General features: G+C 45.0%; 1 pseudogene; it reads right to left on the reverse strand.

Annotated features, from left to right (window-relative positions):
• Positions 1-9,560: 9,560 nt before the first annotated feature.
• LOC118997771 (T-cell acute lymphocytic leukemia protein 1-like) lies at positions 9,561-10,568 on the reverse strand (annotated as a pseudogene).
• Between the last annotated feature and the right edge of the window lie 8,999 nt (positions 10,569-19,567).

The raw sequence follows: 19,567 nt of genomic DNA on the forward strand, positions 1-19,567 counted from the left end.
TTTTGGTGGAGTGCGGCTTTGGTAGAAGAGGCCCACGCAGCTTTGGCGTGCTCCCTCTGGCTGAGTGGCCTGGAAACCAGGAGAGACTTTGACTAGGACTTGGTACAAAGAACTCTTGCCAGTGGAAGGTACCACATGACTTTGGATTAATTGGAGATCCTGCCTGGACAGGCAGGCGACACAGCTCACGTGCCAGCGGCCTGGAGAAAAACGGACGTGTGCTCTTTTCCTGATTTATGGTACCCGGAGTTGGGACAGTGGGAGAAGGGAGCACTGTGTGTGTGTGTGTGTAGGTGTATACCCTTAAAGACTTTTAATATTTTAAGGAAGGCATTAGGCCTGAATAGCATTAAATAAACATTTTGTTTCCTTTTCACAAATCTCTGGCATTGAGAGATGTCTTTCCAATTGGCGGCGGACAGAAGAGCCCTATAGATATTAGTGTATCGTCCTTGGGAGGGGCCCCTGTTTTCTGAAGCAGTTTTTGGCATCCCTCAGTGGGCCAAGTATTGCACCCCCTTCGGACCCTTTGTTCAGTAACATTAGGAAAAAGAAAAAAGTTTTCTATTAGAAAATAGGGACAAAATTTGTCAGGATTATGAATTGAGAAAATTGTCATAATCTGAAAGAAAAATATGAGCAGGAGATCAGAGATAAGTTCACAAGATGATGTGAGAAATGTGAGTGACCAGCACTCACTCAGCAGGATGGAAACATCATCTAATATAGTACCCACTACTCATATGTGGCCACTGAAAACTTGAAATTTGTCTAGGACCACTGAGTAAATTTTTATTTTACTTAACTTTGATCAATTTTATTAGAAATATAAAAATATCTGTTATTAGAAAACATTTAAGTATTAAAAACTTTATTTTAGACATTTCAGTATTCCCTCCTCCTACTATTTCTGTTATATCTGTTACATCAACATTCAGGAGGAAAGACTATCAAAGTGTTAGAGCAGAAAGTTTTAGATAAAGAGAACAGGTAGAGAGGTACTTGAGGTACAGGTAGAGGTAGAAGGAGTGAGAAAGAGTGAGGGAGAGAGAGATCCCTAAGTTTTCCTCTCAGGTGTCTGTGTTTGCATCCATGCCTCCTGTAGCAGTCCGCTAAACCAATGCTGTGTTGCCCCAGATTACTATCGGCAAAACTTCTTCCATGTTGCACTTCCGTGTTCCTCTCAGTGATTCCTGTGGCATTTATAACTACACAGCACACTTTCTGAAGCTTATGGGCTACACTGGTTGTGGGAAATTCTACGGAACTCTCTCTGGTTATTTGCTACTTATACATATTATACACTTTTTTCCTTCACTTTTATAAATCTGGGTATCTCTGTCTGCCTCACAACTGGGTTCAAATTCTGGCTTCACACTCTGGCTATGAGAATGTGACAGACTACCTAACCTTTTGTACCTAAGCTTACTTATCTTCATTAGATATTAACAAAAATATATACCTTATAGTCTTGTTTTGAGGATTTAAAAAGTTAAATACTTATACAACTTTTAGAGTTTTGTCCTAGACATTGTAAACTCTCATCTGTCAACTCTCACATCTGATTTCCAAGATCCTTACTTATGTAAAATAACAAGTTATGTTTGAGTGATTGAGAGTTTCTCATCAAGTCTTTGTTGGCTTGTTGGTTTATTTAACCCCAGCATAGGAAGTAGTGCTCAAATTTATCTACAGTATCTAGGATAAACTTAATTCTGCCTGTGATTACTTCAGGTCAAAATAAATATTGTTAGTAACACTCTCTCACACACACACATCAGCAGCCACCTTCCCAACAGACACAAAATTGCAGTTATAAGGACCAGATTTTTTGTCCTTGAGCTCCCTGTGGAAAAATCTCTGCTGGTCCATTATCTGCTTTACCTTCTGTGGCAGCCACTGCAGCTTAGCAGAATCCACTTTGACTTCCAGACCCTCTCTCCCTTGTCTACCTCCATTTTAGAGAATTTAACAGCCAGCAATTCACCAGCTTTCCCTTCAGCAAGATAAATGTGACACAGTATAGGACACAGCAATATAAGAAACACTTTTCTAGTTCTATTTCTTCCCTGTCTTTGGTGTTGCGGTTTGAGACAGAAACAAGTGAAGGGTACAGAATCAGCAAGAATTCTATGACAATGAAGAAAACAATCTTGTGATTTCTCAGGAAATTTGTTTATGATGAGAAATGAAGAATAGAATAAGTGGAGAAATATTTCTTGGAGAATCATTAGCATGTGTAATGGATATGAGGCAGATCAGCGATAAAAAGATTTCCTAATCTCTAAACTCAAGAAAAGATAGACTATTCTCAGAACATTTCACTAAGTTGTGAACTATCAACCACTAGAATTTAGTTTAAATCTGTCCCAATCTAACTGTGACCATGCCTTTGCTTCAGTAACAGGGCCTCTGAATACCAACCGATCAGCAGCAGTATCACTATTCTGAAAGCCAATCAACAGCCCTTTCCCAGGGCTTACTTGTGAAAGCCAATCACCTGCAATCCTATTTAGAAACCGCGCTTCTGCTACCAGGGGAGACCCAAGTCAGGGGACTCTCCTTTGGCCTGGGTTCTTGTTTTGCTCTCAAGAGATAAATTCAAATGAGAGACTGTGTGTATGTTGGTAATAAGATAGCAAGTTTATTTATGAAACACATATGAGCACAAAGCTGCAATTAGGCACCGGGCTAATCTGAATGCCCCACATACAGAGGAAACAAAGTTGTTAGTAGGTTCATTTGTAAATTTATTCTATACACTTGAGCTGAAACTACAAGTGGAACTCAGATAATGAGTGTGCCAACTATTGGGGTTCGGTGGTTATATACATTAGCCAATTTCTAGGTTCCCCCTCCTTTTTCCCCTTCTAAATCTTAAGAATAATATACAGCTACACAGCCTTTTATGCAGACACCAGCCTGCAGTGTCCACGTCATTATGGATGAAATGAGACATTCACACGGACTACCGAGTCCTGTGGAGGAAAAAGGCAGGCAGGGCTTTTCTCTCAAGGGGAGCAAAAACTGAGGCCCTTGTCATGCCTTCTTGGTACATTACATGATGGTCCTCATTTACTATGCACATTTTCCCTTTAAGTGGTTACCTTTTACAGAAAACAAAGGAGAGGATGTTGCTAATCCATCACAGAAGAGGGATATTTGCCAATGAAAAGGGCAAAAGTGGCTGAACCGGTTACAATGATCCTAGGAAGTTTTAGCATGGTTTTTAGGAAGTTACTTTGCAATAAATGTTTGCCACAAATCATAGTGAGGAGGGGGTTTTTAGCAAAAAGCAAAACTCAAAGTGGCCTAGGTGCATAGCAGGCCTGATCCCCAACAGGAGAACCTCTCCATGGGCGTGGTCCTGTGCATCTCCGAGTGGGAGCTGGGACCATGGCATGCAGAACAGTCTCCTACAGCCTTTCTTTCTCAGCTAGTAAAGGCTCTTTGCCATAAGTAGTGAAATTGCTACGGAGCCTCCCTTTATCAGAACAGAATCTCAAGGACTCCCATCCTCGTGTACTACCCTTGTTTGTGATATTCCCAAGGTGCATCAGTCTTATCAGACCAGGCTTAGGACTGCTGAGTCAACGGGTGAGACATGTCTCCCTTTGCTCCCTTGCCTTTGTTTACTACCTATACTACTCAGCAATTCCCACCTCCAGCATTCAGAACCCAAATCTTTGGGGACTTTGGGGCAATGACCATTTTTGGCTACTTCCTGATTTAAAAGGGACATTGATATTTCCTTGGGTTTCATCCTGATACAGGGTGCAGCCAAGGGGGCACCCAGAAAAGATTTGGAATGGTGTCCAGAACTCAAAGTGTGCAGGAATATTGGAGGAAATATTATTAAGATGTCCTAACCGCCCCCCCCCAGGTGTCAGCTGGGGGAAGGGACAAATGGAGCAGGGCCATTGAGAGTTGTTTTGCATAGCAACAGTTTTGCAACTAATGTCTAGACTGGTCATTTAACATATCAATAACCTTTAACTGGTTTCATAGATATGTTAAATAGCTGTGGCCAAGCTTTGGGCGAGGGAGAAGTGAGCGGCTACCCAGGATGGGATTGGGGGCTGCTTCTCAGAGAGAGTGCCTGTGGGAGAGGCATGTGGCTTTAGCAGAGTGAGGACCCCCTCTTGGCCAGGTGAGGGGGAGAGCCATGTTGTTTTGGAATGATATAGACCCCTGTAGCCATTAGAAGAGAGAGACACGCGGTTTCAGCAGAGTTAGGACCCCCTCTTCTAGCCATGAAAGAGAGATGTGCGGTTTCAGCAGAGTGCAGACTCCCTCTTGGCCAGGTGAAAGGGAAGACTACACAGCTTGGCCAGAATGGAGATCCCTTTGGCCAGGTGAAGAAGAAAGACGCACCTTTGGTGAAGTGTGGCTTTGGTAGAAGAGGCCCACACGGCTCCGAGGCGCTCCCTTTGGCCGAGTGGCCTGGAAAGCAGAAGAGACTTTGACTGGAACTTGGTACAAAGAACTCTTGCCAGTGAAAGGTACCGCATGACTTTGGATTAATTAGAGATCCTGCCTGGACAGGTGACACAGCTCACATGCCAGCGACCTGAAAAACGGACGTGTGCTCTTTTCCTGATTTACGGTACCCGGAGTTGGGAAGGGAGTGCTGTGTGTGTGTGTGTGTGTGTGTGTGTGTGTGTGTAGGTGTATACCCTTAAAGACTTTAATATTTTGAGGAAAGCATTAGGCCTGAATAGCATTAAATAAACATTTTGTTTCCTTTTCACAAATCTCTGTCATTGAGAGATGTCTTTCCAATTGGCGGCGGACAGAAGAGCCCAAGAGATATTAGTATACCGTTCTTGGGAGGGGCCTCTGTTTTCTGAAGCAGTTTTTGGCATCCCTCAGTGGGTCAAGTATTGGCCCCCCTCGGACCCTTGTTAGGTAACAATCCAATTACTATCTGTCTGATGGGGTGGAGGGATGTGCCTGTCCTTTGCTCCAAAATAGGTGTCCGGAGCCCAGGGTCCAAGAGGCTGATAGTGATTGTTGTATCCCAGCAGCAACAAATTTGACACAAAGGTTAGTGGAGTGGACCTGGAATTTTATTTGATAAGTGTTAAATTTCATAGTGTTAGAAAAATTCCTTTCTGGGTGGGGGGAAGTGTTACTGAGCAGAGGTCCAAGGGGGGCAATATTTGGCCCACCCAGGGATGCCAAAAACAACCTGTTACAGAACGGATACACCGGGGCCCCAGACTCCAGAGGATGGTATACTAATACTGTCCAGACCCCCCTACTGGGCCCAATCGTCTGTTGCCAATTGGAAAGACATCTCTCAATGCCAGAGATTTGTGACAAGGAAATAAAATGTTTATTTAATGCTATTCAGACCTAACGCCTTCGTTAAGATATCAAAGTCCTTTAGGGTATACACCTACACACGCACACACACGCACACACACACAGTGCTCCCTTCTCCCCATGTCCTAACTCCAGATAACATAAATCAGGAAAAGAGCACATGTGTATGTTTCAGGCCACTGGTACTGTCAGCTGTGTTGCTGTCCAGGCAGGATCTCCAGTTAATCCAAAGTCATGTGGCGCCTTCTCACGGTCCACTGGCAAGAGTTCTTTGTATCCATTTTTCCAGTCAAAGTCTCTCCTGCTTTCCAGGCCACTCGGCCAAAGGGAGAGCCCCAAAGCTGTGTGGACCTCTACCAAAGCTGCAGGGGTCCGCACTCCACCAAAAGTGTGTGTCTTTCTTCACCTGGCTGCAAGGATCTCCATTCTGGCAAAACTGCATGGTTTTCCCTTTCACCTAGGAAAGACGGGGTCTACACTCTGCCAAAACCATATGGCTCTCTCCCCAATGGCTGCCATGTATGGGTTTAAATCCCTGCGCCAATCTTCCTCTGTACCCCTATTTCCAACTTCTCCCATGATCAGTTACACCTGCCAGTATTTCTGTATTATTACAAGTTTACTGGGCCACCATTGTTAGTCTGGGCAGGTACGGCCCCATGTCCTAGAGCCAATCTTCTCCAAGCTCCCACACACGCACTATAACTTGGGGGGACCTGCCCCCCAATTACATCTTCATCCCCCTGGCTCCAAGCCTGGCCCCAGCCATTTAACATACCCAAGTGACTCGCCAAAGGCTATAGACATGCTACATGACCATGCCATGGATTAGCCACAAGGCTGTGGCTGTACAAAACAGCCCTGCATGTTCCTGCTTCATGTGTCCCATCTCCCAACTCACACCTGTGGGGGGAAGGGGTGAGGACATCTTATACATCTCTCCAATATTCCTATCACCTTGAGTTCTAGACACCATTCCAAATCTTTTTTTGGAGGGCCCCCCTCTTGGCTGCACCCTGCATCAGAAGGAGAGAATATTGACAGGTTGGTTGAAAGGTGTCAGAAATAAGAGAAAGAGCCCTGGCTGGTGTGGCTCAGTGGATTGAGTGCCAGCCAGCAAACCAAAGGGGTGCTGGTTCGATTCCCAGTCAGGGTGTTACAGGAAAGACTCAGACCAAACACTGGAGAGGGCAAAGTGGAACCTTTATTACACATGGGGACCCAGAGGAGGCAGTCTCCAAATTCTGGGCCCCGATCAGTGGGGAGCAATTCCTTATATAGGGTGCAGGGCAGTCTCTCACTTAGATAGTTACTTCTGGCACAAAAACAAGAAGCAAAACATTATCTCAAGCACACGGGCAATCGTTATCTCTGGCTCACAGGGACAAGCAAGAAACAAAGGGGAAAACATGCCATAAACAAGTCATTTCCTGGGTGCTGTGCTATGTTTTAAAATAACTGCCAATTTCCTCTAACATTCCCTCCTTTTGATGCTGTAGGCTGTTATTGGCTACTTTAGCATCACCTATAGCTGGCTGTTATCTATGCTTCTAGACTTCAGTAAATTTTGGTACCTATATTGGTATTGTTGGAGGACAAGGACTTTTGCTGTGGTCCATCTAGTAACTGTGGCCTCTAGAGTCTGGATTATGGTCCACAATATGCAGGGCCCAAAGCTTATTCCTAGAAAGATAATAACTAGGGGTCCTAGAAATGGAAGCAGCCACTGGAGCCAGGCTTCAGGATTTATTCCCCAATTTCTCAAATTCCAACTTTCTATTTCTTTGGTACAGCAGTTTATGTTCTCCCTGATTTCCTCAACTTTCTTTGTTACAATCCCTGACTGATTTACATAGTAGCAGCATTCTCTCCTAGAAACATACAGGTCCCCCCTTTTTATGCAGTGAGGAGGTCTAGGGCCCACTGGTTCTGGAGGGTGACTTCTGCTAGGGAGTTAATCTGCTGTTGGATTGTAGTCCCAGCAGACCTGTCTACCCGGGGCCCATGAGGACGACACTTCTGGCTCTGATACCCTAAACTTCTGACCATAAAGCCTGTGTGGTGTAGCCTTCCTTCCCAGGTGCAAGTCCCCCTGCCCCTACACAGTCTGGGGGTATAGAGGTGCTTGACATGAAATCTCTTGGCTCTGTATACCAGCTCACTACATCACCTCCTCCTATTTTTACTCCTTTTCCTGGTGTGTTGTATTTGTATACTGAGTAGGCTAAGTAAAATATAGTAAATATATAGAGATACAGATGAGACAGAGATGTATTTCCCCCAGCACAACCCACTCCTTGGGATCCCATTCTTGGGGAGTTACAACTACCAGTCTAATTCCTAAATTTATTGTGAAGATGCCAATGAAGGTCAGGAATCCCCAGAAAGGCAGAAGTCCCTAGGAACAACAGTCTATTCGGTGGCTGGCTTTCTTCTTAATCTCAGGGTGGGAAGCTTTAGCGACGGTGGTTCTGGATCCTTGTCAGCCCTCTGGTCCTCGGGGTCTGCTGCTGCCTTGGCTCAGCTATAATGGATCCAAGGCGTGATTCCTGCAACTTTAAGGGTGGCTGGGGTAGTTAATATGACTAAATGAGGCCCTGTCCATGTGGGTCGGTGGGGCTCCTTTTTCCAGTCTTTTACTTTTACATAGTTCTTAGGTTTTATGTGAGTGGGCTGCCCCCCTCCTGGACAGGGTTCTTGGCCTAATCCGGCCTGGTGTATCTGGCTAAGTGTTTCCCCTAGCTTCTGGAGATACCTATTCTGCCCTGCATCTCTAAGAACTCTAAGCTCTCCCCTAGGCAGGGACAGGATAGCTGGTGGCCTGCCGTAGACTAGCTCAAACGGTGTGTACCCAGTGGGATTTGGGGCATTCTGAACTCTGAACAGCACTAATGGCAGCAAGACAGGCCAGGGTAGGTTAGTCTCTTGATGAAATTTGGCCAGCATCTCTTTCAGAGTCCGATTCCTACGTTCTGCTTTTCCTGAGCTCTGGGGGCAGTAGGCAGTGTGTAATTTCCAATTAAGCCTTAGCTGAGTTGCAAGATCTTGGTTATCACCTTGGCTATAAAGGCGGGCCCATTGTCACTCCCTATGGTGGTGGGCAGTCCAAACCTTGGAATTACTTCTCTGAGTAGAGCCTTTACTATGTCTCTGCTTTTCTCTGTCCAAGTGGGGAATGCCTATACCTACCCGGAGAATGTACAGACCATCACGAGGAGGTATTTGTATCCTTTGTTAGGTTTTACCTCTGTAAAGTCTATTTGTAAATCCTCAAAAGGCTGTAATCCTTTGTATTGGACCCCCATCGAGGTCTTTGGGTGACCTGCTGCATTGTTCCAGGCACAGGTCAAGCACTGTGCTGAGGCTGTAGCACATTGGGGCCATAGCTTAGACACATTGGAAAAGTAATAGCATCTCTTAAGCAGTCTCTAGGGACGTTTTTCCCAGGTGAGTGAGGGCATGGCATTGCCTGACCAGGTCGCTGGCTTGGCCCTGTGGGATGTAGAACAGCCATCTGGCAGCTTCCGTATTCCAGAGGCCGTTTGCAGGCAGCCCTCCTGCACTGCCCACTTATGTTCCTCTGGGGTGTCAGGGGTCTCTTGCAGAGCCCGCAGCACCTCTGGGCCTGTTGCCACTGCTTTTGCTGCCTGGTCAGCCCTCTGGTTTCCCCTGGCTATTTCTGTTATCAGGGGTCCTTGTCATGAGTTTATCGGCTTCTTGCAGGAGGGTGACTGTATCTGCTACGGCTCTGAGGCAAGGTGGCTAGCCTGCTGCTACATTGTCCAGTTGTTTGGGTAAGTAAGCTTAGAACTCGCTTCCCTTGAGAGATGATACACCCCAGGTATTTTACTTGAGTATGGCATATTTGTGCCTTTTTTTATGACACCCGGGACCCTGTCCTGATTAGCAGTTCCAGCAGCCAGCAAGTGCCCTCCCAGCACAGGTCTCGGGGCTGTGCGGCTGAAAGGAGGTCATCTACATACTGTAGTAACACTGGGTCAGTCTCCCTCTCAGTGAACAGCTTTAGGTTTCTGGCCAGGGCCTCTCTGAAGAGAGTGGGAGAGTTTTTGAAGCCTTTCGAAGTCTGGATTGTAGGCACCTGTGACCCTGGTTGCTGTCGCCTGCCTGTGGGCTTTCTCCTTTTTCTTTTTTTCGGGGGGCATTCTCTTTTCTAGTACCCCTTCTCTCTGCAGTAGGTGCACTGGTCTGAGTCTATGCTCTGGTGTACCGGCCTATTTCCTTTCACAGACGGCTGCTTCCCTCTTCTTAGGCAATCTGGTGGCTCCCCGCTCCCTGATCAGCATAGCGCACTGCAGCCGAGAACTCCTGGGCTCAAGCGATCTTCCTGCCTCAGCTTCCAGAGTAGCTGGGACTACAGGCGCCTGCCACTGCTCCCGCTCCCCGCTGTTGGTGGAGATGCGCCTTATGACTTTGGTATGGGGACTATTAGTAATCTCTGTCTCATAAGGGGAGGTCTCCTCTTCACTTGGTTATTGGTGATGAATATACAGAAGGCATCTGGTTCCCCAAAGGACCCACTGCCAGGGCCGCCAGCGCGGGCGGGCTCACCTATGCTATACGGCCGTGAGGGGTCAGCTCCACGGGCGCCGGGGTGGCCCAGGAGGTCTGCACCGCTCGGTGGTCGGCACCTGATGGCGTGCTTCAGGCGAGGTGGTGTCTCGGCCGTTTAAGTCTCGAACAGCGCCACCCCTACCTCGGGCCACCCTGGGCCACATTGTGCTCCCAGCTCCTTCACCTGGGGCTGGGCTGAGGTAGCTTGTCTCGTGTCCTCCGCCACGCCGTTCAGCAGGACCAGGTGCAGGGGGGCCATGCCGGCCTCGGCCGCCCCCTGTCCCTCTAGCAGGGGGTCACTGCCTGCAGCCTAGCTGGGCGGCTGCTCCGTCGTCCTGGGGCGTATTTAAAGAGGCTGGCCCTTCTGAACAGGATCTGTACTCCACCACCAGAGACCGGCAGGAGCCAGGGTCCAGGTCACGGAGGTGGGTCTTTGCTTCCCGGGATCTGGCCGAGAGTTCCCGGAGCACATGGGGTAGGCGGACCAATAGGCGGCTCTTCCTTCGGCTCTTGTTTGAAAATGGGGGGAGCCGCACCGTTTCTCTCGACTGGGTGACTAAAACGTTTGTCTTGACTGGGCGACTAAAACACTGGATTGCGCCACTCTTCGCCTACCGCCAGCCCTTCCTACCATCTTAGGCTTCTGACCTGCACACTGCCAGAGCCATGACGGCATGTCCTGAGCTAATTCCTGCCATCTGTCTATGATCTGGGTGTCCTGGCTTGCCTGTGACTTTCAGATGTACTGCCTGAATTATCCTTAAGTTCAGGGTTCCCTCGCCTACCCCAAATGTTGGCCACTCTGATGTACAGACAGTTTCTGTTTGGTCTCAAGTCATGTTTGAGTCCTGGCTCCGAGAGCGATCGAAGTTCTGCAACATGCAGTCTAGTACTGTTGAGGGGCCTGCGCCCATGATGTTCCTCCCACAACGGCGCAGACAAGCAAAGGGATGGGGTTTTCAGTTTCGCCCACCTGGCCTCTCCTCTCCCGAGGGACTTGGGTCTGTCTTAGCTAAGGCTGCCCTCGTAGAATCGGGTTAAATGCCCAGCCATTATGCCATATGACAGACCCAGGAACCGCAGGTTGGGGCCCACTCAGACTCTGTAGGTTTTTTTTTTCACCCATGGAGCCACAAACACAGTCACTCACACAAACACACAGACAAACATCCGAGAGTTTAATACAGTCCCGCCCTAGTAAAACTGCCCTAACCAAGTGGGGATACGTTTTCCCTACCAAGTGGCCAATTGGCCTTTAAAGGACTTAATAAGGTTAATTGCCTGCCTGAGAGATGATCAGGCTCTCCTTCCACCCCAAGGGGTCGGTCTAGTCTCAGGTCCTAGTCTCCGGGGCACTTACCAATCCTAAGGCTGCGCAGCTCCCCAAGCTGGACCAGTTCGCTCCCTCTCCAGCCCAGGTAGAGAGTGGGTCTCACCTGCAGCTAACCACAAAGTCTGGGATGAGTGAGGACCCAAAACAGCTGGGGCGTGCGCTTCCCCTCTATCACAGGGCTCCGTGGAGCACCTGGGGCTACCTCACCGGAGGCAAACGCCTGCTTGTGTGAGTCGTTTCCCAGTCAGGGAACCAAAATGTTAGGGGAAAGACTCAGACCGAACACTGGAGGTAGCGAAGTGAAACTTTTATCACGCATGCGAACCCAGAGGAGGCAGTCTCCAAATTCTGGGCCCTGATCAGAGGGGAGCAATTGCTTATATAGGGTGAGGGACAGTCTGTCACTTAGACAGTTACTTCTGGAGCAAAAGCAAGAAGCAGCTTACAGAAGCAAGAAGCAAAACGTTATCTCTAGCACACAGGGGCAATCGTTATCTCTGGCTCTCAGGGACAAGCAAGAAACAAAGGGAAAAACAAGCCATAAACAAGTCATTTCCTGGGTGCTGTGCTATGTTTTAAAATAACTTCCAATTTCCTCTAACAAAGGCACATGCCTGGGTTGTAAGCCAGGTCCCCAGTTGTGGGCTCAAAAGAGGCAACCGCACATTGATATTTTTGTTCCTGTCTTTCTCTCTCCCTTCCCCTCTCTTTAGAAATAAATAAATAAAATCTTTAAAAAAGAAATATGAGAAAGAAAATTATATTAAGGTCTAGTGGTTGTGTTACTTATTTGTAAAAGGTTTTTTTTAAAGAGGAGTTTGAGATTTTCTACCAATGCTCAGGAGTAGGTAGTATTGTCCTGCTGTTTTGAGAGTCCTGAAGGAGTCAGCTCCTCCCATAGTCTGACTTGAAAGTGATGTGTCTAGCTGGAGATGTCAGGGACCTTGATGGCTATTGGGGAAGATGTACACACAGGGAGGGATCTTTTCCACTAGGGTTGTAATAGAAAACCAGGGGAACTGTCCTTTCTAACCTTTATTAAAACCGAGGTTCCCAGAAGATACAGGAGAGCAGTTGTATTTCGACTCGATTTTTGCTGTGGGCCAAATTCCTGAAGAACAGTTTGGAATTGAGCTACTGTTTGCAAATAGGCCTCCAGGGAGGAAGCCTCTGTGTCTAGCAGGAGTTCTGAATATAGAAAAGGTCAGCCATATAGTATCTCAAGGGGACTGAATGTCAAACGAGCCTTGGGGGCTACCCTTGTCTGAAGTAAAGCGATTGGTAAAGTCTTTTTCCAAGTTAAGAGAGGTTTCTTGTGCGCTTTTTCTAATGGCAGTTTATGTAAATTGATTGGCCCTTCTTAACTGTCCTGATGACTAAGGGCACCAGGCACAATGGAGAATATATTCTATTTCCAGGGTCTTGGAGATCATTTGAATATGGTAAAAGTAAAGGCTACCCCATTATTGCTTTGAAGAGAGCAGGGTAACCTGAGCCTAGGAATAATTTCATGTAGGAGAGTTTTAGCTTCTTGAGCCCTGTCAGTTTGGGTTGAAAAGGCTTCTATCCACCCCATAAAGGTGTCTACAAAGACTAACAAGCATTCATTTCCTTATCTAGGGGGGCATTTGGGTGAATTTATTTGCCAAGTCTTCCCTGTATAGGATTCCTTATGTTGGGCAGGCTGGGCCAGCAATGGCGTAATTGCTCCATGGAGGTTATTAAAGAGGCAGGTGGGACAGAAGGACACTACTTGATCGATGGTCTTGGAACCTTTCCTTTCCCATGAAATACACTGTTAATAAGAGTGGCTAAAGATTTCCTCTCCAAGTGGGTTGATTCATGGAAGGATTTAATTTTCCATTGTATATTTTGGGGTAGAATTAAAATAGTTCCTTGGCTGAGCCATTCTGAGGGGAGAAATTGAAACCTTTCTCTGTGTTGTCTAACACCGTTCTTCTTCAGTATAGGATGGCAGTAGCAGGGACACCTGAGAGATGAGAGCTCCTGTAGTGAGCGGGTTACTGGGAGCCTGTGTATTCTGAAGGGCCCCCTGACTGGCAGCAGTGTCTGCCAGATGATTGCCCTTGGCTATTTCAGAATTCCCCTTCTGATGTCCCTTACAATGAATGACTGATATTTGCTGAGGCCTCTTGAAGAGCCTCAAGGAGATTTAGGATTTGGGGTCCACGTTGGATAGGGCTGTTCTTGGAAGTGAGGTAGCCCCTTTCCTTCCAGATTGCTGCATGAGCATGTAAGACCTAGAAAGCATATTTCAAATTTGTGAAAACATTTGCCCTTTTCCTTCTGCTATTGTAAGCACTCGGGTTAGAGCTATTAATGTTACTAGTTGAGCCAAGGACTTGATAGGGAGTGCTCGTGCCCCTGTCATGTGGTAGAGAGAAACTACTACATGCCCGGCCTTTCTTTGTTTCTCTCTAGAACAAAACTGCTGCCATTTGTGAACCAAATAATATCTGGATTGTGTAGAGGCCAATTGGAGAGATTGGGGCAAGGGTTAAAGGAGATAGCATTTCAGAGCAGGAATGGAATGGTAAGTCCTCCACTGAGGTAGGAAGGAGGCTAGGAAGGAGATCCTGCAGGCAGAGATAGTAATATTAGGATTTTCTGAAAGTGGGGTCTGGTATTCTCAGTATATTATCTGAAAGCCAACAGTGACCCTTAGTTTGTAGGAGTTTTGGGAATTGAAGACTATTATATGTCTGAATTAGAACCCCAGGAGCTAATTTAAAGGTGTGTGCACTAGAAGGGTGTCAGGGTGTATATTAGAAGGCAACCAATCATTGTCTCTCTTTCTCTCTCTCTCAAAAAATAAATAAATAAATAAATAAACAAAAAAGTCCTCAGGATAGGATAAAAAGAGTATAAATGTATTCTGAATGTGATGAGTTTATAATGCCTTTAAAATATCTATGTATGATTTCAAGGAACCACTATGCAATACGTAACTTAGAGCACAGAGAAGAAATCTAGGCTGAAAAGACAAATATAAATTTATCCACCAATAGAATTCCATATATTTGTGGTTCAGAATAAGATGCATCTAAAGGAGAAAGAAAAAAGATACAAAGGGAATGGTCAGAGAGAAGAAAAAACTGAGAGTTTGGTGTCATGAAAGCCAAATAATCTCTCAAGAAGGGAGTGTCAAAAGTGTTGGATGCTGCTCAGAGGTAACATGAGATAAAACCTACAAAAATGGTCCAAGGAATTAGTGACCTGGAGGTTACTCGTGACCTCAGCAAGAGCTATTTTGCTGGAGTAATAGAAAACAAACTAGATAGGAGTTTAAAAAGTAAGGAATAGAAATTGAGGAAACAGAAATGAAAAACCACAGGGTAGCCAATCTTGTTAACACATTTCATTGGGAAGAAAAAGGCCTGTCTAGGGAGAGGGCTGATACAGGAATATCTGGCCAGATTGCTGGGCCATTCACAGAAGGGCCCAAAAGTGTCACAGAAGAGGCTGCATTTCCTGGGTAAAGGGTAAATAAACTAGTGTGGCAGTGTCACAGTGCCTTGGCAACAAAACTAGTGCAGCACCTGATGACAGATTCCCTGCCCTGGGAAGAGACATGGCAGGAGGAAGCCTTGCGTGAAGTCTACACAAGGCTACAATATGATGGACAAAGGGAATAGCCCTCCTACTCACTTCTGGTTCTTGATTGAGGAGAAAACCAGAGGTCACAGAGACACATGAACCTAAAGGTTAACATAGCACCAGGGGAAGGTTCAGACCTGATATTCAAGTCTCAGAAAAGAACAAGATTGGCTGTACACTTCTGGAGCACATGGAAGCTTGGGTGAGGAGATTTAAATGGAGGCAGGGCAGAGACTCCCCCCTTTGCCACTGAAAAAAACAGTGGGGTTCTACTGCTTGTCACCAACAGGTAAAAACTCTGGAGGCAAGTTCAGTGGAAGGGAAAAGGAATCTCTTATTCAAAGTCTATACAGTTTGAAATAATAGCAGGTTTCTGCCTCAGATACCATTTCCTCTAAAACACCCTAAGAAAGTCACACTGCCACCCTCTGCTAGCTCAGTTAAAAGTTGTGTCAGAAACCTCTTTTTCTACCCAAAAGTTTTTTTTTTTTTAAAGAAATATAGGTGGCTTAGCTGGTTTCCAGTCGCCATCTGGCTTCAGGGATCTTTCCTAGTCTGTGTGTTCAGGCATCCTGCTGTGGTATGCCATCCTTTTTCTCTGGCTGCTGCCCTCAGGTGTATACCACACAGCTCAGTTCCAGTTGCCACTGTGGCTTCCCATATGGGAGGAGGGGTATGGGGCCTGTTCCCCTGCTGCACAGCACCCAGGGTCCATCCACCTGGGCCTCCTCTCCTTTAACACCCCTCTTCCCACTGCACTACCTCCAGGACCAACACCAAGTGGTCCATTAAGCCTACTTAGGCTGGAGCAGGCAGAGCAGCAGATAGGAAACTGCTGCTGACAGGTCCAACCTGGAGGCACAGGCAGTGGGTGGGCAGTGGCCACTCTGGCTTCTCCTGTGGAAGGGGGGAAGTTCCTCCTTGAATGTTGAGTCTGAGGCCCTGCCCAGGCTGGATCATGAGGAGCAGCAGTGGCAGCAGGACACTGTTGCTGACAGATCTGCACAGGGGTAGGGTGGATGGCTACCACTGTGGCTTCTCATGCAGGGGAGGGACAGACGTCTTGCTGCCCAGCCATGCTCCCCAAGCCTGCCATCCTGAGCCTCCTCCCCTCTGCTCTAACCATTTTAGTGTCTGCTGTGCTCCAAGCAGACCCTAGAGAGCTTAGGGAGGAGCCCCAGAAACATTCCCAAACCATGCAGTCCCCAAGGCTGTGGGCCCAGAAACTCCAGCCCCTAGCAGCTGAGAAAGAGGGGAAAATCCAAGCATGTACTCACCCTTCTAAAGGCTTCCTTCCACCCCCTCATAGAATTTTCTGTAAGGCCAGCTGAGCATCACCCTGGTTGCCTGTGGCTACTGCTCATGCATTGTCCTTGGCACTTCCCAACCCCTCCCTTATTTCCAGTGTGCTGGGGTCCACCTGTTACAACTTTTCTACCTCTGGGATTTGTGCATGGACATGTGGGCCAGAGAATTCACTGGTCTTGAAAGCTGGGGTAGCCATGGGCGCTGGAACCCACAGACAGAGCCTCTGTACAAACAACTGCAGTGGTTAGCAGTGGTCAGCAGTGGCTATAGGCCCCAGGAGTGGGAAGATGCAGTGTGGTGATGGTGCCATTTGCCCTACACATGTGGACTCCACAGAGGGAGACTGAAGCTGGAGACCCATGCATTTAGTAGCCTCAGGCTACAGATAAGGGTGGAATGGCGTTTCTGGACACTGTTTCTTGTTCTGGAGGCAGCTGGGTTTTGTCTGTGTGAAATCAGCCTGGAGCTGGAGAGTTACCTGTTCCTCCTTAATTATGCAACATTTTAATAAATGCCTTCCTCACAAAACTTTGTTTCATGCCTGTGTTTAAGAGTGGGCAGAAGTTACCCAACTTCTGTTCACTAAAACATCTAGGGAGAAAAAGCGGAGGGAGGAAGGGATGGTATTTTTAATGAGAAGCTCCCAGTGTGTGAAAAGCATCAAATTTGCATTTTCAGTAAACTCTATTAACAATTACATTGTAGTAAATTCTCATAGTAATATTATTTAAAATATATATTCTCTGTAAAGGTACTTTCTGCACTCCATTTTAAACTGAAGCACTCAAGTATAAAGGACAGATGGAGAATAACAAGGGGGGGATGGAAACTGGAGGGAGGTGTGGATGGTGGGGGGAGGGTTGGGATGGGGATAAAAGGCAGAAAACTTGAACAATTAAAATAAAAATAAATAAATAAACTGAAGGACTTCATGTACAATTAGTATTATAATCAGAGTAGCCAATTTAATTTTTCCACCTAGTGTATTTTAAATTTTTTCAGCCTAGATGGTTGACTTTGAGTTCATAATGATATATTTCCTAATAAAGTTTTGCTTTTATTTCTTATTAACTGTTATTCCATTAACAGTTATACTGATAAAAGATTTGCACAGCAGGCAGCAGCTACATTTAGACACACAGATTAGCATGGGATACCATAAAAATATTGTAAAGTGAACTTAAAAATATATACTTATTGTTTTTGTGTTTTTTTTTATTTCTTCTTGGCAGCATTGTTCATTGGTCAAATTGCTATTCTATAGAAATGTAAGCTAGAGTAAATAATTGCTTTTGAAGCAAAATATAACTCCAACACAGTTCAACGGCCATTTTAAAATAATGCTTTTAGATAGTAACAAGGCTTTAGATAGTAACCGGAGAATTGATGACAAGAACTGGAAAGAGAACAAAGGCACTATGTTCACTTGCATAACTGGCTGGGAGGAAAGAGCCACTAAAACTGAAGGCACACAAAAGGACTTGTCACATTTGCATGACCATAGAAATGCTTACTGTTTATCCAAGGTAATGAATGGAGGAATCAACAAATGCAGCTGACCAACCAAGGAGTAGCATTAGTTCAACTAGAAGTCATTGTAATGTGTGTGCTTTTTTAATACTTTGCCAAAATACATCTGAAGCTCTCCTTCCAGTAAACAAGTATTTCAACACAAGGAAGGACAGCAAATTCCCCTTATCCCACTGGCTTTGTTCCAGAGAAGTAAACAAGATCAACAGAGTACTGGAAATACAGGGAACAAAGGATTTTATAGCATTCTCAAACCTTTCAGGCCTGTCAGAGTTTAAAGATAAAATCGGATCATACCACTGAAGCATCCTATTGGGCTGCCTGTCTCCATTGATAAACCTCAGGATCTGCCAGCAGGACTCATTCAACTGGGAGATTAGAACAGGGAGCCGGCTGGATATCTGCTCTTGTCTCAGACATACTGCCGTGTGTCTAACCCCACACAGAAGTATGAAACCCTGGACCATACCATCAGTATTAACTGCTTTCTCATTAACAAAACCAATAGCTAACAGTTACTGTATGTAACAAATTACACTGTTTTCTTCCTATATATTTTCTCAGCCATTCTCCTAAACAAATTAGGTGGTTGATATTAAAATTATTATCCCTGTAAGAGACTGAGCCAAAGAATAATTAAAGATATTTTAAAGTTCATATAGATAGAAATATAATAGAGCAGGTATTTAAAATCAGGCCCTCTAACTTCAGCATTTTTAAACCATAAATTTAGAAGGAATTGTTAGTTCTATTATAGATAACATTATTGTATATATTATTTTATCTTGTAACAATGTTGCCTTTTCCATACTAAAATAATATTTTTCGAAGTTCTAATACTTAAGATTTAATTCCATATATATTATTACACATTTATTTTTACTTTTCTGATATTTTGTTTTGTTGAATTTATATAAATATTTTAATTCTTTAAATTTCACTAATAAAAAACTTATTTTTAGTCTTCATTTTTTGTTTTACCATTACTATGCCAAGCATTTTGGATTTTATTTTCTACTTAATTTTTATGTTAAACTGAGTTTATTATGTTTCTTATCTCTCTTTAACACCTAAATAATTTAATGATATTGATCTATAAAAGATAGACAGCCAGATATTTCTCTAGCAAAATGGATTTATTTGGGAACAACCAAGAATTGCAACTTGAGAAATTGATCTAATAGCAAAATACTGTAAGTACAGAGAAACAGAAGAGAGGAAAGGTCCCTTTTTAAAATTTTTTATTGATTGATTTTAGAGGGGGGGGGAGAGACAGAGACCTCAGTTTGTTGTTCCACTTATTTATGCATTCATTGGCTGATTCTTAAATGTGCCCTCACTAGGAATCTAACCCACAACCTTGGTGTATCTAGACTATACTCTAACCAACTGAGCTCCCAGCCAGGGCCAGGAATGCTCTTTTATGATCTTGGGAGGAGCTCTTTGTTGTAAATGAAATGTCTACTACAGAAAACTGAAGTTCAAAGTATAGTGACTTCTCATTGGCTGAGCCATTACTGGGCAAAGAGGACTGTCCTTTCTCCTACTAAGTTAGTAAAGCAGTACCACTTCCTGCCAAAGATGCAGGTACAAAATTTCCTATCTGGTTTAGCAACATGTGTTGAGTGATACATGGGTGAGAGTTGTTTTTCAGCCTCCTCACTTTGTTTTAAGTGAAGTTTCTGTTTTTTAATTTTTATAATAATTGTGTTTTTTCCAATATAGCAAACTAAATATCTAAGGATATTTATAACAATAAATCTTTGTAACAATAGAAGAGAAATGAAGCAAACATCCTTTAAACTGATTATATTTTTATATTGCAAATAAAAAATGTAATTTTCCATTTATAATAAAAGCATTTAAATAATAAATAAA

Source organism: Sturnira hondurensis, unplaced genomic scaffold, assembly GCF_014824575.4.
Source record: "Sturnira hondurensis isolate 20B ecotype Veracruz unplaced genomic scaffold, ASM1482457v3 Scaffold0013499, whole genome shotgun sequence".
NCBI classification, from domain to species: Eukaryota; Metazoa; Chordata; class Mammalia; order Chiroptera; family Phyllostomidae; genus Sturnira; species Sturnira hondurensis.